We start from the raw sequence: 6,864 nt of genomic DNA on the forward strand, positions 1-6,864 counted from the left end.
TTGGTCAGTTTGGAATATTGAAAGCTCATGTGCAGGCAAGATACACTGATAACTGTAAATTCCCCTGCTGCTTAAAATAAAGAAAATGTTCCCTACGGTTACCTCGTTTCTGCCTTTGCTCCTAAGAAGTCGTATGATTTTCGATTTTCCAACACTAAGCTGCCCAGATGATGCAGACGCGTTCTTGAGTACGGTATATATCCATCGGCTTGAAATATGATCCCTTGAACTAATGGTTTGTGCGCCTCCGACCAAGAACGTCTGTAGCATAAGATGCCCTGCCTCAAGTGACGGAGTAGCCGCGACGATCCGTGCCGCGGGGGTTGGCCTATCTAGCTTCCCTGCCCTAGAAGCTCTCTTACCGTCCCCGTAGTCTCCTTAGAAACTCGGCTCTCGACTAGGTTACGCAATGAGCTTGCTGCTTCGTCTGTCTATTGCTTTGCGACTACAGGTTCTCTTGTGGATAGCTAGGTCCTGCCTGGGATCTAGGTATCACCACCAGGGCGTTACCACTTTCCAGGCCTGCCAAATACTTACTCTCAGACAATCTCTTCTCGTACACGTCCAGAGCATTGGAGAACTTCTCCTCGTTCTTTGCAATTTTTGTCTGGTTCTGAGGAATGCCCCACAACGGAGCGAATCCCAGTTGAAATACTAGAAAGGAACTAGGAGGACTATAAGTCTGGCTTTCCACCTCCATCCACTGCTCAATCACATCTCTCTGTGCCAAACTCTTACCTAACAGCCCAATGGTCCCCTGTGTTGCGTACTTCTCTGCAATGTACCGAACGATGGCCCTCGATTCTGCATTAACCATAAAGCAAAAAATGGATAAGTAAAAGATGAATCTCTAACAAATTGCCATAAGTTTCTAGATGCAGTTTGAGTAATTATGTGATATGTATGGATACAAACCAAAAAGAGTCAAAGCGTCGTCCTCGAGCACAGGTACCTGCCCGAAGGGCTGCATAAACGAGAACCCAAATTATAACATAGTATATCCAGTTTATTTACTGGAAAAGACTAATGGGCGAAACCTTCTTTACAAGAGTCATCGTTTGATAGCATGAAATGACAGTTGTTAAACTTAGGTGAACAACAGGGTATAGTCGAGATTGGCACTTGTTAAAATTTAACCATCACTTGTCAATATTCTAAATTCACTTGTCAATATTGTAAGACGTGTCAAAAGAGATCTCCTATGTATTTAAATAAATCATAAGAGTGGTAGTAAATAAATCTATGAGTTGCATTTATTCCTATGATATGTTGCTAATTCTATTCAAGAAGACTGACTGACACACATATATCATGTCAATTACTGATATGATGCAGGTCACTTACTGATACAAGATATGATGCACGTCACTTGCTGATACAATGTAGGTGAATGAAGGTAGAAGATATTTCATTATAATATTGAAATATTTTTGTGAGAGAGGCACGGCGGTGTAGTAGAGCACTAACGCTGAGGCAGAAGTGAGTTTTCTTTTCCTGCAAAATTTGTGTACCTTCTGTATGAAATAGTCCTCCTTATCTGATTAAGGATGCATGCAATTATTCCTCCTGAGTGGTCTGGTTTTCCGTTACTAGTACTAATTGCAGCAAGATCTGGAGCACGGGAGGCAGTATCATCAATGGAGCCAAATGACGCTAATATTGTGAGTTAATCCTTTTGCACTAGAGTTCTACAACAGCTATTAACTTCGCCCTAATCAGGAAGTATAGTGTTGCACTTTTTAAGCCAAGCTCAGGAATTCGCTCACAACTGAACTTGGACTAACTGTTGTTGTGATATTATTAACTTCCATATTCGCAGTATTGCACTTACAAAGCTAAGGTCTAGAATATATTGAGAATCGAGCTTGGGTTAATATGATAATCTAGCTTGGGCTATGAAAATCAAATTTCTATATATGGTAAACTCATAGAAATTTATACCTAAACCTTGCCTTAAGAAGAACATGGGATGTGATTGGGATTAAGTTGTAGTTATGCAAAATATTTGGGTGGGTTGGGCTCAGTTGTTGTGCAAAGTTCCTAGTAAATATGAATCTGTATGTTCATTGTTTTGTGTGAGAAGGCCTGATTTCACTTGCATTTAGTGTTTGTGATAGAAAAAAGCAATGCAATCAATATGCACCAAACAATAGAAAACTTTTGAGTCATAACCTTTATCGGGTTCTGCAATGTTCTTCTTTTCAAATATTTTTCACACTCCCAATGCCATGCTGCTGGTGTTGTGTATATTGTATGCCCTGGTCAGAAACATAATTTTCCAAATGAAAAAAACATTTAAACTTTTGTTATATGCTGTTGCAGGCCCCTGAAGGTGCAGGCAAGTTGAAGTGGATGTATTCTGGTGTGCACAAAACAAGTCCATCTCATGAATTTGAATCAGAATGTGCTAAAATGGGGAGCTCATGCAGGCCAATAGATGTGTTGGGCTCACAAGCGCCATTAAATTTTGGCTCTCAGGAAAAGGGATTGTCTGAGACATTGACCGTTTTTGGAGATATTAGGCAATCAAACTTGGCCCTCTTGCACATGCTGGAAGGCATAGGAATGAATGGAGACGAGGCCGGATCAGTACCAGCTTGCAACTTCAATCATGGCCCATAGCTCCTGCTTCCTGTGCTAGAGCAACAGAGGTCATGCGGATTTCATGAGCTGCTATCATTTCCGATCTGTGATAATGATAGCAAACGTGAAAGTCCATCCTTTGACGAGTTTCTGCACGGTGGTCATGGATCTGAATATGATTTGAATCTGAAAAGCTGTAGAAGGGCAGAATCATGTACTTCGCTTGTCAAAACTGAAGCAAAAGATCAGTTCTCCAACTTGGATGCCCCAGAGGAGGGTGTGAACTCTTCAAGCTAGGAGCCCAACTCATCTAACACTGTGAATTCTTCAGACAATTGCAACGACAAGAGATTGGGGAATATTAATGGTTACCAAGCCAATACAGCCACCCATGAACGAATTAGGAAGAGGAAGCGTTCCAAGGTCTACAAGAACAGTGAAGAAGTGGAGAGCCAAAGGATGACTCACATTGCTGTTGAGCGCAATAGGAGAAAGCAAATGAACGAGCATTTAACAGTCCTGCGTTTCCTGATGCCGGTCTCTTTCATCCAAAGGGTACAAATTCTGCACCACTATATTGTCATTTCAATTCCGATAACTTTATATGAAATTTATGGCTGAGGGATTTATTTGGGTCATATATGTCTTTGTTCAGGGAGACAAGGCCTCCATTATTGGAGGTGCAATTGACTTTGTGAAAGAACTGGAATAGATCTTGCAGTCTCTTCAAGCTCAAGCTCAAAAGCGTAGAAAACAATGTGAAATGGAATGTGAGCTCAAAATGATTTGCAGGGTTGAACTGATACGCGTGTTTTTGTATTTAGAGAAGCATTATGATAAGTGTTTTGTTTTTTTTGTGTGGTTAAGACAGCATAAAGGAAACAAGATGTAAATGAAGTTGTGATGAACCAGTGTGTTTTTTAATTCCTAATTAAGAAGTGTGTTTTTTATTCATGATTGCAATAAAAGGTAAGGTTCTCCTCAGATTAATACTTATAATTTGGCTTTGTGAGATATATAACCGATTGTTTTTTTAAGTGAATCTGTCCACCATTGTTTTCCCAACGTCATTTTGTTAATTTTTAACATTTCCTTATAAATGGAAGGTTTATCTTTAACATCACTCTGTTTGTGCTTCAATGCTCTGGTCAATTCTTTGTTAGAACAGACAACGGACCATTTAAATGATTTTATTTTGGATTTGATTTAGCAAGATATATTTGCATACTTTTCATAATTGATGATTATAAAGCTTCAGTTTCAAGATAAATGCTTGTCTTTAGTATTTTGGTCACGGTTACTAATTACAGATTTCATTGTTTTCTTAAGAATGAGATGCGAAATACAAAGATAGTGGAATTGATGAAGAAAGAAAAGCTCTTCGCATGGCAAAGTGGACCCATTATATTAACACAGGTACCCTATCTTGTTGTGATACTTGTCTTCAGTGTTGAGTCTGAAGTATGGCTTTCTGGTCTGACCCATAAGTTTATGCAAATTGAGGATGAATATGGTAACATGGAGAAACCTTATGGAGAAAAGGGCCAGTCATATATACAATGGACTGCAAAAATGGCATTATCATTAAATACAGGCCTCCCTTGGGTGATGTGGACTGAGAATTAGGCAGGATGGTAATGTTTTCTTTGCCTCATCACAACTATAAAGCATATTTACAGGCGCTTCCGAATTTTGATTTTCCCTACATCACAGAATTTACATATACTTAGGAACATTACTATGTTCGAAACAAAGCTGCAATCTATTGCGTTAGTAGAGCTTGAGTATTAGAAATGCGGGGGCTTCCTGTTCACGCTGTTAAAATATCGTTTTCATTACAGGTTTACGGCATTTGGATCGAGCATCCCTCATAGGCCTACAGAGGATGTTGCTTTTGCAGTAGCCCGATTTTACCAGAGAGGAGGAACATTCCAGAACTATTACATGGTGGGGTTTATTCTTATTTTGTATTAAGCTCAAGGCCATATGTATTAATATTTATGCTACTAAGCTCATGCAGTTATATTTATGTTTTTATTTGCATGATAACCTAGGATTTATTAAGCAACATACATCTCCCTAACCCTTAAACACATCCCAACCCTTAAACACCTGGCCTCTCTCAATAGAATAAATGAACAATCTTATTTACCATATGCTTTTTATGTTGCAATACCATGGAGGCATAAACTTTGGCCGGACAACTGGAGGTCCATTCATTGCCACCAGTTATGACTATGATGCACCAATTGACGAATATGGTATGCAAAGGTTCCCAGTGCCAAATTCTGTTCCGCAGTGAAAGTGTATATAGATATAATTAAAATTTCTTTCATTGATTGAATGTTTTCTGGTTCAATTACCTTAATTCCACAATGGGAATTTAGAACCATTGTTAGGTCAAAGGGGGCATCTAAAAGAGTTTCACAAAGCTATACAAAACTGCCTGACTGACTTTAAGGCATCAAATACTGTGGATATGCAGGCAACAATATATTCTAAAGGTACTGCTTGACTGAGTTTAAGGCATCAAATACTGTGGATATGCAGGCAATAATATATTCTAAAGGTAGTAGCTTATGTGCTACCTTTCTCAGCAACAAGGGCCTTAAGCATGCAGCAACTGTGCAATTCAATGGAAACTCTTATCAGCTACCTGCTTGGTCTGTCAGTACCTTACCTGACTGTAAAGTAATAAGGTTCCAGCAACTCAAAGAACTCGAGTTTCTCAACCCCGGCAGGGACTACCGCTACGACAGTGGCTCCCTTGTTATAAATTTGGTTGGTTCGTTTTTTAGTATTACTTGAGTGGAAGAAGATGTATTTGCAAAGGCATTTAAATTTCTTGAGTTTTCTTTACAAGCAATTATCTACATATTTAACATATTTGTTTTTCGCGTAACTAATATCAAGAATGGTTGAATATTAAGAAAAATTCATTTATGAGCTCATCATGTGACAATGCATAGGGATGACCGACTCTTATTTAATCTACACATTTGGCCATTATCGTTCAAGCTATATGGTATCACAATAAATTGTATTGGCCCTTATCATGCCCATAATGTTTTATATATGTTTTATGTTGCTATGAGGGTTGTGGAAAGGTGGCGGTCTCTTTTTGAGAGGAATTTCATGTTTAGCCATGAGACTCATATGTCTCCTCTAAGGTGGTCACAAGTTATGAAGGTCAAAACTTTTAGAGCTCAGTGCTTAATCATACTTTCTCTTTCGGGCAATCGAGGTTTATGTTGTCACTCTCTTTTTGGTTGGGTTTTACAGTGTATTTTGGTCTTTTGTGGTAAGGAGGTGAGAACTACCTAAGGTCATTTCTTTCTCATTATTAAGAGTCATTTTTCTTTGTATTTTTCTTGCACAACTCTAAGACTGGTCCTGTCCTTTGAATTGGTCACAACCCTGCCTTCTACGTTTCTCCAGTCTTCTAAGCTTGCAGGGATATCTTTTCATTGTCCAGTTCTTGTCTGTGGGGTTTGATATACAAGCACCTTTTCTATCTATTTTTAAAACTTCTTACATTGTCCCTCAATATTCCTTTTAGCAAGTCATATTCACTTATATGGGCTCCGGGTGGGGTTTGCGTCGGGTATCAACTCCCATTTTTGTCATTTCGGACACCCTGTCTTATAGTAAAATTGACACACATAACCTTAGTGAGACTGCAATATTGGTTCTTTGGTTGTTGGGAACTTGTTAATGTCTTGGTCTTTGTTTTTTTACGTTTTGTTTGCAGGTTTTATATGGCTCTACACCAAAGACTATCGACAGAAGCGCCTCTGGGGCTTCAACTTCTAGACACAAACTTCTTTTCAAATGGGAATCGACTGTGAATTACTTTGAAGCCACCCCTATGGAAGTACAAAAGAAAACCTTGAATTTGGAAGTCAATGAATTTGAGGATTGCAAATATTTCTTAGATTCACAAATTAGTTGCAACAATACTAAATGGGTACCTCATCCAAGAAAGTTTTGGAAACGAAGGCTTTATTTTCTACACTCTATCACACAACATCGTCAAATTGAAACGTTGCTCCATATGGTTATCTCTGAAAAACAAGTAGACAACTATAAGCTCTTTGTTGGCCACGAGGATATTAAGCGCATCTTGTGGGATATCTTGTACAATATTGATGACATCATCATGAGACTGAATCCTTTGGAGTGCTTCCTGGTTTCATAGTCAAATACAGACTCTAACGATCACCAAGAAGAGGCAACAATCATAAATTATACACCTCTCAACTCCATGCCTCCAAACACTGA

General features: G+C 38.8%; 2 pseudogenes; one reads left to right on the forward strand and one right to left on the reverse strand.

Moving 5' to 3' along the window:
- Positions 1 to 445: 445 nt before the first annotated feature.
- Positions 446 to 970, reverse strand: LOC149256239 (glutathione S-transferase F10 pseudogene; annotated as a pseudogene).
- Positions 971 to 1,547: 577 nt separating this feature from the next.
- LOC149256240 (uncharacterized) lies at positions 1,548 to 6,396 on the forward strand (annotated as a pseudogene).
- Positions 6,397 to 6,864: the final 468 nt, after the last annotated feature.

The sequence above is a fragment of the Pinus tabuliformis genome, chromosome 7 (genome assembly GCF_031772625.1).
Source record: "Pinus tabuliformis cultivar Carrire ecotype Pingquan chromosome 7, CPIR1, whole genome shotgun sequence".
Taxonomy (NCBI): Eukaryota; Viridiplantae; Streptophyta; class Pinopsida; order Pinales; family Pinaceae; genus Pinus; species Pinus tabuliformis.